Raw genomic sequence first — 16,752 nt, 5'->3', positions numbered from 1 at the left:
TGCAGAGTACCGTACTAAATGCTTGGAAAGTACAATTCGGCCACAGAGACAATCCCTACCCAATGGGCTCACAGTCTGGAAGGGGGGAGACAGACAACAGTAAAACAAAGCAAGGGGACAGGCATCAATTGCATCAATGTAAATAAATAGAGTGATAGATCTATACACATCATTAATAAAATAAATAGAATGATGAATATGTACATATATACGCAAGTGCTGTGGGGCGGGGAGAGGGGGTAGAGCTGAGGGAGGGAGTCGGGGCGATGGGGAGGGAAGGAGGAGCAGAGGAAAAGGGAGGCTCAGTCTGGGAAGGCGTCCTGGAGGAGGTGAGCTTTCAGTAGGGATTTGAAGGGGGAAAGTGTGCTACTTGGACCGTGAGCCCAAGTGGGATAGGGACTGTCCAACCTGATTATCTTGTACCTACCCAGCGCTTAGTAAATGACTTGGCACGTAGTAAGCACTTAAGTATTATAATTATTATTATGATTATTATGACTGTGTCCAACCCGATTACCTGGAATCATCCCAGTGCTAGGTACAGTGATCGGTTCGTAGTAAAGCACTTTAGCAAATGCCACATATTATTATGTCTTATCTGCCCCAGTAGAGAGCAGCCTTTCCTGGGTTTTTGCTGATGAAGTTGAATGGAATGGAATTTTCTGCAGCAGCTGGGAGAGGATTCAGAGAGGAGAAAAAAACAATAATAATTGTTATCCAAACACTATCGATCATTTTATCACCAAGTGCAGGACAAGACCAACGTTACCTTAAATCTACTTTGAAAGTCTGTGTGTGGTGCTGTGCGATTCCTTCCTTTGGGTTTGTGGAATTAGCCAGAAAATGCCAGCTCCCCAGGAGACATTGGCACCGTGTATAGTTACGGGAGGGCTTGCGGGAAGTTTCTCTCAGGAAAATTGCGCAGAGGGCTAGAGCCACCTCTCTGAAGCGTTAGAAGTAATTACTGTGCATTTTTCTTTTTTGTGGGCAAGGCAGGAAATATAGTTGAAACCCAATTCACATTCCTCCCCGGCTGGGATCGGATACTTTAAAGCACCTTTCAAACCTAGCCATGCCTCGTGGGAGACTCAGTCCCTTTCTTTCACACATGAAGCAGCGTGGCTCAGTGGAAAGAGCCCGGGATTTGGAGTCAGAGGTCATGGGTTCGAATCCCGGCTCCACCACTTGTCAGCTGTGTGACTTTGGGCAAGTCACTTCACTTCTCTGGGCCTCAGTTCCCTCATCTGGAAAATGGGGATTAAGTCTGTGAGCCCCACGTGGGACAACTTGATTACCTTGTATCTACCCCAGCACTTAGAACAGTGCTTTGCACATAGTAAGCGCTTAATAAATGCCATCATGATGATGAAAACCATTTTTGGAACTGCAGGTGCCTTTTCTCCAAGCAATATCCCCGGGCTGGTGATTGTTAAATTCAGTATTTCCCCATGGCTGGGAGAATTGTTTATTGTTGAATCGTACCCTCCCGAGCGCTTAGTACGGTGCTCCGCATACAGTAAGTGCTTAGTAAATATGATTGATGCATGAATTGAATGAATGAATAAAAATTCTGACCCAGACTGAAGGTTAGGGTTACAACCAATTCCACAGGGAAGCAGAATTGCAAATTGTATTTGGATCCACTCAGTGGTCAGCTATCCAAGAGATTGGACCAGTCCAGGTGGAAGGGGAAGATGGGATACATGACGCGGACACTGGGCTGTTTAGAAAGTCGGTTATGTTTCATTTTCTTGGCTGTTCCCACGAATATCCCTCGTCTAGTAAGATTAGCTCCTGTTTGCTTGGTACCCCACAAACGGCTTGGTGATCGTAAAGTCCACGTGCCACTCTTGGTGGTCACAGCAACGAAGAGGAGACCGTGTCTTCTGCTCTCAACCACATCAGTGGGTGCACAACAACTCTAAATAACATTGGTATTTGTTAAGCGCTTACTATGTGCCAAGCACTGTTCTAAGCGCTGGAAACAGCTCTAAATGCTGTTGCTAGCTATGATGATGATAATAGTCCCAGGAGAGAGCATGATGATCCCTCAGTTCTAGCTTTTTTTTAACCTCGGTCTTCTTTGGGGATATTTCACCTAGTTACATTGGTATTTGTTAAGCACTTACTATGTGCCAAGCACTGTATATATGTTTGTACATATTGTATATATGTTTGTACATATTTTTTTACTCTATTTTATTTGTACATATCTATTCTATTTATTTTATTTTGTTGGTATGTTTGGTTTTGTTCTCTGTCTCCCCCTTTTAGACTGTGAGCCCACTGTTGGGTAGGGACTGTCTCTATATGTTGCCAATTTGTACTTCCCAAGTGCTTAGTACAGTGCTCTGCACATAGTAAGTGCTCAATAAATACGATTGATGATGATGATTATGATGATCCCTCAGTTCTAGCTTTTTTTTAACCTCAGTCTTCTTTGGGGATACGTCACCTAGTTACGTTGGTATTTGTTAAGCGCTTACTATGTGCCAAGCACTGTTCTAAGCGCTGGAAACAGCTCTAAATGCTGTTGCTAGTTATGATGATGATAATAGTCACAGGAGAGAGCATGATGATCCCTCAGTTCTAGCTTTTTTTTAACCTCAGTCTTCTTTGGGGATATGTCCCCCTTTTAGACTGTGAGCCCACTGTTGGGTAGGGACTGTCTCTGTATGTTGCCAACTTGTACTTCCCAAGCGCTTAGTACAGTGCTCTGCACACAGTAAGCGCTCAATAAATACGATTGATAATGATGATGATGATATGTCACCCAGTTGGATTTCCCAATCAATTTTCCTGCCACTGCTGGATGCTTCTTCAATTTCAGCCCGGATCCTGACTGAGCTGTGGCGAAGAATACTGTTTTGATTAGTAAAAGAGCAGTTTCAACGCGCTTGCTCCTCTCCTGGGCACCGAAATTATTGTAGTTTATCGTGGTTCCAGAATTGTCTGCACCTCGAATTCATATTTGGGATCAGAGAAGCGGGCTTTTCAGTCAGAGGTATTTATTGAGCGTTTAGCATGGGCAGAGCACTCTACTACTGGGAGAGTACAATAAAAGAGAGTTGGTAGACACATTTCCTTCCCACAGCGAGTCCTTTAGACTGGAAGACCACTGTGTCAGGGAACATGTGGGGGCTTTTGTTGATCTCTTCTTGAAAAACAGGGCATTAAGGAGCTACTGCAATGTGTTCTTGTAATCCCACACAGGAATAGGCTGCCAACCTGAGGCGTAAGGTCAACAGAAAGTGGCCACTGGATTGCTGAGAAATAGACAGGATCGCCAGTGAACCAGATGAGCACGGTTTTGCCACCCATTTCCCAACCTTTTCAATCATTCAGATGCTTTACAAGATTTCCTATTTCATTTCGAGCTTCTGGTCTTTCCTCACCCCTGGGAGACAATGGGAGGGTGTGAAAAGCATTCTAATTGTTCTGCTCACATCTAATCCAGAATCTCATTAAAAGGGAAATGTGTCCATAAAAGCGCAATTGGATTCTGCCGGAACAGCCGCCAAGCCTCTCCAAAGTAATATTACTGTTTGTCTCCCCAGGATGGTTTGTATGCCAAAATAGAAGCCGTTTGAGTAAATTAAATATCCCAACCTGCTTCATTTCTTCAAAATAACCTCCAAACCTTTTATGAAAGTGTGATTAGCATCTGTCTTGTGTTTTCTTGCTCATCTCCTAAGATATTCCCGCTCCCAGAGAAACAGCAAATCTGTTCTGTTGGATGGAAAGTCGCTTGCAGTACGAGTGAGGAAGATAAATTATGACTTAAGGTCTACGTAGAAGTATCCAAACAACTTCTACGATGAATTTGTATAACCGGAGGCCGTTGTTTACTTGCATAGTGAAAATCTGTTTGTTCAATTTGCAATGGAGCGGAAAATGGAAATTTAAAAACCCGCCTGACCTTTTTTAAAAGAGAGACTTGGAAATTTGACTGCTTCCATCTTGGGATTCATCGAGAATCTTTTTTATGAGACTTTCTATTCAGGCTGCTCTTTTTTCAGCGGCAAAGGAATCAATTTTCAGGTTCATAACAGAGTTATGAAATGCCCAACTTCAATTTCTAAACAACTTGGAAACTTTGCCATTGTAGAAACTAGTTTAAGGTGAACACCCTGAGCAGTGTGATTTTTTTTTTTTTTTTGATCTTTCTCTTTCAGTTCCACTGGCTCCGTTCTTTTATGTTTAAGGAAGTGGTAAGGGAAAAGCTGAAGTAAACGTGGTGCTTTGTGCACTGGTATCTCAGCCTGTCCTTTCCTCCTCTTAACAGCTTTCAAATTTTCGTGGTGGGATCTGGGAGCAAAAGATTAGAATTGGCTTTTTCTCTTGTGGCCATCCTTTCAATAAACCTTGCTTCCTCAGAGTATATCTATAGGGAGGAATCATGGACATGTTTCCTTTCCTTTCCATGTTTTAAATGGAAATTTGAGAATTTTAAATTGTGATTTGACACTTCTGATTCTCTGCTTTCTGATGGTGGTGCCGCTCTGAGCCAGCAGTAGCTCTGACCAGACACAGGACGCTCCTTGGGAGAGATTTCTCTTTCCCCCTTAGCCACCCACAAAGGCCTCATCAGATGTGCATAGTTGGGTAACAGAAAAAGAACACGTCTTCCTCAACTGGGTGCTTTTCAGATCAGCTGGTACCTCGGTGTCTCTCAGGAAGGTTGTTCAGTTGGGGAATTTTTTTTTGTTTGTTGGGTAAACTGCTCATTTTCCAAGAACTCAAAATAGGAGCCCCAACTTCCATTCAGATTTGAATAAAACTTCATTTAAGTAGTAACAGTCGCTCCTCTTTTTAATTTCCACATAAATGGAGAATGAAGTCCTGAGCATAAATCTGTATATATCTCCTGTGAACTCTTTATGACAAGTACTGGAAGCAGTAAAAGTAAGGCCATAACTATTAGTGCTATTAGTGTTTTGGCCTCCAGAATGCTGCTCTTTTCGATCAGTGTTATTAAGTGGTGCAGCGGAATTAGTGGACATGATCCCCGTCCTCAAGGAGTTACGATCCAGCAGGGAAAACAGACCTTAAAATGGGGGAAGCAGTAGAGTGTGAAGGTATCATCGTGATGGCATTTGGTTGTTTAAGCGCTATGTACCAAGCACCGTTCCTAGTGCGGGGTAGATGCAAGGTCATCAGGTGGTCCCACGTGGGGCTCACAGTCTTAATCCCCATTTTACAGGTGAGGTAACTGAGGCACAGAGAAGTGAAGTGACTGGCCCAAAGTCACACAACAGACGAGTGGAGGATCTGGGATTAGAACCCACGACCCCTGACACCCAAACCGGGGGTCTTTCCACCAAGCCACGCTGCCTCTCCAAGGTATGACATAGGTGCCGTGGGAGGGTGAGAGTAGCCAAGTGGTTTGTCGCTATGGAAAGGCTGAAGTGACAGTTGGCAATGTAGCACTATGAGATTAATGAGGGAAGGCCTCCTGGAGGATATGTGATGTTTATCAGTGGCTTGGAGATAGACTGGTGGTCTTCTGGGTGTGAAGGGGGAGGGATTTCCAGGCATAAGGGAGGATTTGAGCGAGTGGACAGTGGTGGGACAAAAATGAGGCACAGTGAGTAGATTGGCATGAGAGAAACAAAGTATACAAGCTGGGGTATAATGAGATAGGAGCAAAGACAAGGAGTGGGGAGCGAGCTAATTGGTTGCCAATTGGTTAATCATCATCAATCGTATTTATTTAGTCCTTTTAGACTGTGAGCCCACTGTTGGGTAGGGACTGTCTATATGTTGCCAACTTGTACTTCCCAAGCGCTTAGTACAGTGCTCTGCACACTGTGCTCAATAAATACAATTGATGGTTAATCATCTCTGCTGTATGCAGAATAGAATCAACAACCAGTGGACATTTTTGATTTGGGCAGCAGAGAAGCATAGGCTGTAGAGGGATAAGAAGGGAAGCAGAGAGGTCTTGAGAAAAAGGAAAAAAAAACGGGCGGTTAGAAATAATTCAGAAGAATTAGAAACCTTTCTTGGAGATCAGCTAGATCAATACTTCATGTAATCTGTGGAATGCTACTTTCCACTCATGCAGATGCTTCAATATCACTAATAGCTAAAAGTGTGCTGTCACAGTGAATGAATGAAATGAAATGAATGATAAAGGTCTTAGAGGGGAAGTGGTGTGGCCTAGCAGAAAGAGCACGGGTTTGCGAGTCAGAGGACCTGGGTTCTAATCCTGACTTTGCCATTTGCCTGCCGTGTGACCTTAAGCAAGTGACTGTGCTTATCAGTGACTCGGCCTCTTCACCTGCAAGATGAGAATTTGGTACTTCCTCTCTCTCTCACTTAGACTTTGAGTACTGTGTAGGACAGGGATTGTTTCCAACCTGATGATCTCATATCCATCCCAGCACTTAATACGATGTTTAGCACGTATTAAGTACTTAAATACCATTAACAGTGTCATCATCATCATTATTATTATTAATACTGATTTTTAAAGGGATTGTATAAAGCTTAGGAATTAATGAGAGGGGAAGTGGTAATCCTGAATACAGTGTGCTGATCAAAATAGACCACATGGTTGTCAAACAATATTCTGTGCTCCTCTAATCAGTGGTATTTATCGAGTACTTGGGCACAGTACTATACTAACCACTTGGGAAAGTGTGATACAATAGAATTCCTGCTATCCTTGCTCATTTCCAGGGGCAGAGAATAGTTTTTGGTCAAGAAATCATTAAAACAATGCTCATGAACTTGTTGCAATAATAGTGTGCCAAGCTAGCCTGCAGTATAGTTATCTAATTGTTTAGTGTGAACCTAGACAGTTCATAGCATAAGAAAAGGCTCTTATTAGAATATATATGTGATTGTTTTAGTGCCAATATTGTCTCAGAGTTGTGGGGAATCTTAAAAATCTTTATTCTTCTCCATCTACCACCACTCTCTGTTTAAACTCTATCTTTCACACCACAGATTACTTCAATGAATCACTTTTTGTATGTCTAAACAGACCTCCCCTGGGCAGCTGCAAAGGGAAAGACTTATTGTAGTCTCCCAAGCACTTAATACAGTGCTCTGTACACAGTAAAGATTCAAAAAATGCCATTGATTGACTGAGAAGAGGGAAATCTGCCCATCAGGAGACATGGTGATGTGTGCATCTTAGCAAACAGATCAGAACAGTGCTCTGCACAGAGGAAATACTCGATGAGCACCACTGATTTGCCTGATGAGAGGCCGCCTCAGCAGTCACTTAAACCCAGACCCTACCTGGGCTGGTCTTGTTTATTCAAACTCTCCCAAGCTCCTAGTTCATTGCTCTGCACACAGTAAGTGCTCAATAAATACCATTGATTTGCCATCCAAAATTGACTCTCCAGAAATGGGAAAGTGTGTTCCATTTATCTGGGAATTCATCCATCGTCTCTGTGCTTTTTTTTTGGACCACAGGGCTTCTAATCCCCTAGAGAAAGAAGGGTTGGAATCTCAGGGAAGGCAACAGTATCCTCTTCAAGCTCCGCGTCTTATCCCTAAAATAGGAAGGCTAAAGCCAATAGACCATTCCCTTCACGGGACTGCATCAGATTTGATGTTGAAACCACGTGATGGAAATGTCTAGAGAAATGCAGTGTTCTTTATTATATATTCCACTGATGCCAATGGGAACCAATGTGAAGGAAAGTTTGGTATCAGAATGTCATCTCTTTGCTTGTCCTTTCTGAGTGCCCTTTGCAATACAGCTTCAGGTAGTTTGATAAAAAGCATGATACACATTCTTACATGTATAAACCTAGTACTGCACAGGGAAAGCTATTGTCATTAGAGAGCAAAGTTTTCTTCCAGGGTCTGAGAGAAGGCAGGGAAGGAGGAGGGAGGAAAACACGAAAGAAAGACTAAGTGTAATATTCCCAAATGGTAAAATTTAACTGAAGAAGCAGCATGGCCCAGTGGAAAGAGCATATTGGGACTCAGAGTGCCTAGATTCTAATCCCAGCTCTACCAGTTGCTTGCTGTGTGACCTTGGATAAGTCACTTAACTGCTCTGTGCCTCAGTTTCCTCGACTTTAAAATGGGGACTCAGTACCTGTTCTACCTCCAATTAAACTGTGAGCCTCAAGTGGGACAGGGACTGTATCGATCTAATTAACTTTCACCTGTCCCAGCGTTCAGAACGGTGGTTAACACGCAGTAAGCACTTAACGAACAGCATAAAAAAATACTGATGATTTTTGATATTGGGAAAAGTTGCCTATGGTTAAACATTTAATTTATCTGAGTTTTGTTCTGATCAATAACTTGCTTGCAAAAGCAATATATCAAAAAGAAGTAAATTCAGTTAAAAAAAGGAATAATCTTCCCGTACTATGCTACAGATCAATATGCAGCGGAGTCTCAGCAGCAATCCTACCTTACAAGAATACAGATTAGTCTTGATGGGGATGTGCATGAGGTTTAGAATCTTATAAAGGAAGTTAAAGGATGATCTGGTCCAACCGATTCAGGCTTCCTGAGGTTCAAATCCAAACGTGCAAAAGTGCTTCCATAAAATACCGAGGGGATCATCTTGATAGCCTCCGTTTATGTTTATATTGTACTCTCCCAAGCGCTTAGTACAGTGCTCTGCACACAGTAAGTGTTCAATAAATATGAATGAATGGATAATGACCTCGTGGCTGGCAATCCATCTTGTACCGTGCTGAATCCCAAGGGAAATGGGGTCCCTTTCCAAAGTCACATTAGTTGCCGCCATTTCTTCAGGTCAGGGACTAGCCACTGGGAATTCTACACCAAGACCACAGGAAAAGGACGTGGAGTTTGATCAGTCCCCCTTCCTCACAGTGCTTGAGCAGTTATAATTTTGCCATAATGATGATGATGGTATTTGTTCAGTGCTTGCTATGTACCAAGCTCTGGGGCAGATACATTGTGAGCAGATCAGTCAAAGTCCCCGTCCCACATGGGGCTCACAGTCTAAGGGAGAAGGGAGAACGAGTTCCAGAGGAGGAAAATGAGGCCCAGAGAAGTTCAGCGACTTGTCCAAGGTCACACAGCAAGCTGGAGTTGGAGCTTGGACTTGAACCTGGGTCTCTCGATTTCCAGGCCCGTGTGCTTTTCCCAAGGCCACACTGCTTCGGTTTTATTCTCTGTCTCCCCCTTTTAGACTGTGAGCCCACTGTTGGGTAGGGACTGTCTCTATATGTTGCCAATTTGTACTTCCCAAGCGCTTAGTACAGTGCTCTGCACATAGTAAGCGCTCAATAAATACGATTGATGATGATGATGGCGATTGTGGTACAGTGGGAGTTAGGGTTCTAATCCTGTCTCCATTACTTGTCTGCTGTGTGACCTTGGCCAATCACTTAACTTCTCTGGGCCTCAGTTGTCTCATCTGCTAAATGGGGATTAAGACTGTGAGCCCCATGTGGGACAGGGCCTGTGTCCAACCTGATTAACTTGTATCCACCCCAGTGCTTAGAAAGTGCTTGGCACATAGTAAGTACTTAACAAGGACTATTATTATTGTTAGGAAGAGAAGACCTCCAGAATGCAAACATCACTTGGCTGTCCATCCAGGCTGACACCTGGGCTGATTATTACACAAATCTCCTGCCACGATGGGCCCAGCCTGCGGTATCCGAAGCAAACCAAAGCAGATCAGACCACTCGAAAGCCAAAATACTAGTCATCAGTTCCCCATTTAATGGCTCGAAAATGAGGCTGGGACTATCATGGTTGTTAAACAGCAGGCAGTAGCTGCTCCGCTTCCTTCTATTCTGCTTTTCGAACTACCATGCCATTTGCCTGCTGTACATCCACTATAAACCCCAGGGAGTCAGCTGTTAGTGTTTTCTCCTGAGGACAAGGAGTTGTTTTTTTTTTTTTTCTATTTCATCAGATGCACCTGAGACCGCCACCGTGGCAGTTCGGGACTATACAAGCTGACTGATGGATCCGGGAGTAAAAAAATTTGACCGTGTAGTGTAATTGCAGGCTTTTAGGCCCAGAATTTACCCCATTGCCTTTGAAAGTATTCTGATGGTGCCATCTGTTACACGCCCATCCAGTGTGAGCTGGAGTTGGGAGCAGAAGTTTCCAAGATTCATGGGACAACAGCGTGAAAACCAGTATGACCTAGTGGATAGAGCACGGGGCCTGGAGATTGGAAGGACCTGGGTTCTAATCCTAACTCTGCTACGTCTGCTGTGTGTCCTTGGGCAAATCACTTAACTTCTCTGGGCCTCCGTTACCTCAACTGTAAAATGGAGGTTAAGAGTGTGAGCCTCATGTGGAACAGGGGCTGTGTCTAATGTGATTAACGTGTATCTACTCCAGCGTTTAGAACAGGGCTTGGCACATAGTAAGTGCTTAACAAGTACCATTATTGTTATTATCACACACAGGGACTGGGCCCAACCCGATTTGCTTGTTTCCACCCCGGGCTTTTTAATACAGTGCCTGACACATATCGTGGCTTAGTGGAAAGAGCCCGGGCTTGGGAGCCAGAGATCATGGGTTCTAATCCCGCTCCATCACTTGTCAGCTGTGTGACTTTGGGCAAGTCATTTAACTTCTCTGAGCCTCAGTTACCTCATCTGGAAAATGGGGATGAAGACTGTGAGCCCCACGTGGGACAACCTGATCACTTTGTATCCCTCCCCCCAGGGCTTAGAACAGTGCTTGGCACAAAGTAAGTGCTTAATAAATACCATCATTACTATTATTATATACACTTACACTCAGGCATGCAATGGAACGTGAAAACTTCATTTGGATCCCATTTTTGCAAAAGACTGCCCACTTTGGCCCAGATCTGCCCAATCCTAACAAGTCATTTCATTCATTCAATCGTATTTATTGAGCGCTTACTGTGTGCAGAGCACTGTATTGAGCACTTGGGAACTACAAGTTGGCAACATCTAGAGATGGTCCTTACCCAACAACGGGCTCACAGTCTAGAAGGGGGAGACAGACAACAAAACAAAACATGTGGACAGGTGTTATGTCGTCAGAACAAATAGAATTAAAGCTAAATGCACATCGTTAACAAAATAAATAAAATAGTAAATATGCACAAGTAAAATAGAGTAATAAATCTGTACACACATACAGGTGTTGTGGGGAGGGGAAGGAGGTAGGGCCGGGGGGATGGGGAGGAGGAGAGGAAAAAGGGGCTCAGTCCCCACTACCTCCCCTTCCTGTGAATTTGGCTGTTGGATCCGAGGCACAGAAGTCAGCGAAGGAGTAGCGGCAGAGGGCGGATCGCAGCTGAAAATAAATATGCTGGAAATAAAAGCATCTGGCACAAAAACCATAATGCTAGTTCTTCATGATATTTATTTGGTTAAGCACTGGGGGTGATGCAAGAAAATCATATTATACATGAACCCCGTCCCACGTGGGGCTACCGATCCAAGTATTTTATCTCCAGTCTAAGGATGAGGAAATGGAGACAGAGAAGTTAAATCACTTGCCCAAGGTCACACGGCAGGCTAGGGCCAGAACTAGAACTCTGATTTGAAGCCCAGCCCTGCCGTTTCCACTGAGCCACACTGACAGGAGACAGGTCAGCTGCAAACCGCTATGTCCACCCTACTAGATGGAAGCTATTCTCTTGAGCTCAAGCAGAGACTTTTGTGATCCCTTGGTTCAAATGCAACCAAATGTAAGCAGTTCAGCCTGCTTTCAGCAGCTTCAGAATGGGTCCAGCATGGTGGGATGTTTTTCAGAGCTACATTAAACTTCCAGGAGAACAGTTTTGGGTAGAATGGCTAAATCCCTCTGATGGCAGTCCAATTCTAGGGAACTCCTAGCTGGAGGGAGACACAAGGGCCTGTCATTTTATGTCTCGCTAATTCAGCTTTGCCTAAGGCTAATGGAAATGTATCTGTTATTCTGGATTTTCAAGCGCCTAGTGAAGTTCACCACTACCTTCACATATATGGATAGGTTCACATCTAGTAGTTTTATCTTTGGTTATAAAGAAGAATCCACACACAGAGCTGGTCAGTGCGATGCTAAGATCCCAAAGGCAACTGCCAAAGGAAGACACATTACTCACAGTGCACTGTTGGAGGTGGATAGCAGCAGGCTGCTCTCATTCAGGAAGGATCCATAATTCATATTATGTCACTCCCCCTCTGGACTGCAAGCTCACTGTGGGCAGGGAACGTATCTACCAACTCTGTTTTCTCTCCCAAGCACTTAGTACAGTGTTCTTACCAAGAGTAAGCGCTCAATAAATGGATTGGTTTGATCAGTCCACACTCCACATGCTAGCAGTGCCTTGCACATAGTAAGCGCTTAACAAATGCAGTTATTATTGTTGGTAGCAATCTGTGACTGCACGGATAGACTCAGCAGTGCAGTGGCCTGAATTGTGCTCATTTAGTCGGTCAATCAGCCAATTGTATTGAGCACTTACTGTGTGCAGAGCACATGCTAAGCACCTGGGAGAGCCCAATAGGACAATATAATGGTGTGAGGAGGAGGGATGAGGGCTGCACAATTCGTTCTCCATCTGTAAAGCTCCCACAGATATCAGCCCTCTGAAGCCTCATGTCCTGGGTCCCATCACTCCCTGTGACAGTGTGCAAACTCAGAACCTTGCCTTTGCCTTCTCTTCTCCCTCAGGGGCTTGAAATAATAATAATTATTATTACCATTATTATGGTATTGATTAAGTGCTTACCATCTGGGTAAGTGCTTACTCAGAGAAGCAGCGTGGCTCAATGGAAAAGAGCCCGGGCTTTGGAGTCAGAGGTCATGGGTTCAAATCCCGGCTCCGCCAATTGTCAGCTGTGTGGCTTTGGGCAAGTCACTTAAATTTTCTGGGCCTCAGCTACCTCATCTGTAAAATGGGAATTAAGACTGTGAGCCCCCCATAGGACAACCTGATCACCTTGTAACTTCCCCAGTGCTTAGAACAGTGCTTTGCACATAGTAAGTGCTTAATAAATGCCATTATTATTATTATTATTATTTTTGGCTTTGAAGCGCTTGCGCCCCTTGCCCCCTTCTCGCTCACCTCGCTGCTCTACTACTACAACGCAGCCCGCACACTTTGCTCCTCTAAAGCTAACCTTCTCACTGCGCCTCCATCACATCTATCTCACCGCCTACCCCTCACCCACGTCCTGCCTCTGACCTTCCAACAGACAATTACTCTCACCCCTCTTCTAAGCCTTCATTGTAGGCAAATCTCCTCTAAGAGGCCTTCCCTGATTAGCCCTCTATTCCTTTCCTTCCACTCCCTTCTGTGTTACTCTGACTCACTCCCTTTATTCATCCCCTTCCCCGCAAGACATATCTGTAATTTATGTATATGAATGTCTATCTCCCTCTCTAGATGGTAAGTTCGTTGTGGGCAGGGAATGCGTCTGTTATATTGTACTCTCCCAAGTGCTTAGTTCAGTGCTCTGCAAGTGCTCAATAATATGAATGTCTATCTCCCTCTCTAGATGGTAAGTTCGTTGTGGGCAGGGAATGCATCTGTTATATTGTACTCTCCCAAGTGCTTAGTTCAGTGCTCTGCAAGTGCTCAATAAATACAAGTGATGAATTGATTGTGTCAAGCGCTGTTTCAAAGCGCTGGGGTATGTAGATACAAGTTATATTTGGTTGCTTCCTTTACCTGCCATTTATTTTACTGTCTGTCTCATCCTTAGATGGTGACCTCCTTTAAGGGCAGGAATCACATCTACTATCTCTATTATGCTCTGCCAACCCCTCAGTATAGTGCTCTGTTCCGAACAAACAGTAAATACCATTGATTGATTAAGAAGACTTGTGCACACGGTAGGCTATCAAGGGCAGGATGGATGAGATTCCTCCTCTCCCTTTCCTCTATCTCTCTACCTCACACCTATTCCCACTCTACTCGTTAGGTACTACAAAGTCTGAGGAGAAAGAACTGGATTTTACATTTTTAGTTTAGTACTCACTACCTGAAATGGAATTTGTGGTGATGATGGCGGTGGTATTTGTTACACACTTACTACGTGCCAGGCACTGAACTAAGCGCTAGTGTAGATACAAGCTAATAATAATAATAATAGTATTTGTTAAGCGCTTACTATGTGCAAAGCACTGTTCTAAGCACTGAAAACACAGAAAATGAAACACGTAGTCGGTAGGATTCGAACCTGCGCAGGGAAACCCCAATGGACTTCTAGTCCATCGCCTTAACCACTCGGCCACGACTACAACTTAAGCTAATCATGTTGGACACAGTCCCTGTCCCACGTGGGGCTCACAGTCTCCATCCCCATTCTACAGTTGAGGTAGCTGAGTCACAGAGAAGTTAAAAGTGACTTGCCCAAGATCTCACAACAGGCAAGTGGTGGAGGCAGGATTAGAACCCAGGTCGTTCTGGCTTTCAGTCCTGGGCTCTATCCACTAGACCATGCCGCTTGGGAGCAGATCTACCAACTCTGTAATACTGTACACTCCCAAAACACGTAGTACAGTCCTCGCACAGTAAGTGCTCAATAATTGCTCTATTGATTGATTGATATCAGTAATATATGAGAAAAAAAGAAAAACAACGAAAGAAAGTCAGTAGTAGGTTGGGCAGATTTTCATAATAAAAAAAATGATCTTGAAAGAGAGAGGATTTCTAAGTGTGTCCCCTTTAAGAAGTAATCAAGTGATTTCAGCTGGTGCTCATCTAGCTAGGCCTGCTCAGCTGGGTGAGTGGTGTGATCTTCAGCAAACTGCCTTTCGTCCTCTCACTCGCAGGAGTTGCAGAGCTTCTGGGGACTCTTGAGCACCTTGGAGGTAAGTATTTTTTAGTCATTTTTAAGCTGTTTTCCTCATCCAGGTTCCTGAGTCTCCCTGAGAGTAGTTTCGAATGCAAGAGGGCAAAGTCTTCTCCAGTGGCCTTTTATAGCATATGACTTCAGGTGCTCTTATTTGTCTTGGGATGGAAACTCCTGTTTGTTCACTCAATGTCACCTCAATTCCTTTGAGTTCCTTCCAACCTTGTGCCCGGGTTGGTGCTGCTAAGATGATTCAACTGCTGCTTTGGAATGCCGGGGAATTTCTTGAGGAAATCTTATGCCTGTATTTATCTTAGTAATTTAATTGGTTCAAGGGAGAATCCAGCTGAGTTGCCATCCATGTTAATATGTGCTTTCCATTTTATATGCCACGTCTGGAATACTCTCCTGTGTAGGAGAACAGGCTAAGTGGTTCCTTTTGGAAGACACTACAATAGAGTAGGGTTTTTTTGTTATGGTATTTGTCAATCACTGTTCTAAGCTCTTGGGTAAGGTCAATCTCGTATTTATTGAGTGCTTACTATGTGTGAAACACTGTACTAAGCCCTTCGGAGAGTACAAGGGAAGCAGCGTGGCTTTCTAGACTTGTGAGCCCACTGTTGGGTAGGGACTGTCTCTATATGTTGCCAACTTGTACTTCCCAAGCGCTTAGTATAGTGCTCTGCACACAGTAAACGCTCAATAAATATGATTGATTGATTTAGTGGAAAGAGCATGGGCCTGGGAGTTAGAGGACATGGGTTCTAATCCTGACTCTGCCGGGTGTCTGTTGTGTGACCTTGGACAAGTCGCTTAACTTCTCTGTGCCTCAGTTCTATCATCCGTAAAATGGGGTTTAAGGTTGGGAGCCCCATGTGGGACAGGGAGTATGTCCAATCTGATTAGTATTACATCCTCCCCAGCACTGAGAACAGTGTTTGGCATGTAGTAAGTGCTTAATGAATGCCACAATTATTATTAGTAATAATAATAATAATAATGGCATTTATTAAGTGCTTACTATGTGCAAAGCACTGTTCTAAGCACTGAGGAGGATACAAGGTGATCAGGTTGTCCCACGGGGGGGCTCACAGTTTTAAATCCCCATTTTAATAATAATAATAATAATGGCATGTATTAAGCGCTTACTATGTGCAAAGCACTGTTCTAAGCGCTGGTAGTAGTAGTACAATACACCAGAATTAGCAGACACTTTCTCTGCCCGTAACAGAGATACAGTCTAGAGGATAAATGCAAGCTAATCATGTTGGACACACAGTCCGTGTTCCACATGGGGCTCCTAGTCTCAATCCCCATTCTAACAGCTGAGGTAATTAGAAGCAGCATGGCTCAATGGAAAGATTATTTAATTATTATTAAGATTATTATTAAGATTATTTATTATTTAATCAATTACTAAATTCACTTTATGTATTGAATGGCTAATGAATGGGTAACAGCATGGCTCAGTGGAAAGAGCCCAGGCTTTGGAGTCAGAGATCCTGGGTTCAAATACCGACTCTGCCAACTGTCAGCTTTGTGACTTTGGGCAAGTCACTTAACTTCTCTGTGCCTCAGTTACCTCATCTGTAAAATAGTGATTAAGACTGGGACCCCCCTGTGGGACAACCTGATGACCTTGTAACCTCTCCAGCGCTTAGAACAGTGCTTTGCACTTAATAAATGCCATTATTATTTTAGAGAAGCAGTGTGGCTCAGTGGAAGGAGCCCGCGCTTTGGAGTCAGAGGTCTTGGGTTCAAATCCCGGCTCTGCCAATTGTCAGCTGTGTGACTTTGGGCAAGTCACTTAACTTCCCTGGGCCTGTTACCTCATCTGTAAAATGGGGATTAAAACTGTGAGCCCCCTGTGGGACAACCTGATTGCCTTGTAACCTCCCCAGCACTTCGAACAGTGCTCTGCACATAGTAAGTGCTTAATAAATGCCATTCTTATTATTGTTATTATTATTAAAATGGGGATTTAAGACTGTGAGCCCCCTGTGGGACAACCTGA

The 16,752-nt window shown here is 43.9% G+C and overlaps 1 non-coding gene across 1 annotated transcript; it reads right to left on the bottom strand.

Annotated features, from left to right (window-relative positions):
* Window positions 1–14,102: 14,102 nt before the first annotated feature.
* TRNAS-AGA lies at window positions 14,103–14,184 on the bottom strand. Its single transcript has one exon. It is a non-coding gene; the product is annotated as a tRNA-Ser (tRNA).
* Window positions 14,185–16,752: the final 2,568 nt, after the last annotated feature.

Source organism: Tachyglossus aculeatus, chromosome X3 (genome assembly GCF_015852505.1).
Source record: "Tachyglossus aculeatus isolate mTacAcu1 chromosome X3, mTacAcu1.pri, whole genome shotgun sequence".
Lineage (NCBI taxonomy): Eukaryota > Metazoa > Chordata > Mammalia > Monotremata > Tachyglossidae > Tachyglossus > Tachyglossus aculeatus.
The sequence above is the reverse complement of the archived record's forward strand: the minus strand, read 5'-3'. Positions and strand labels throughout refer to the sequence as shown.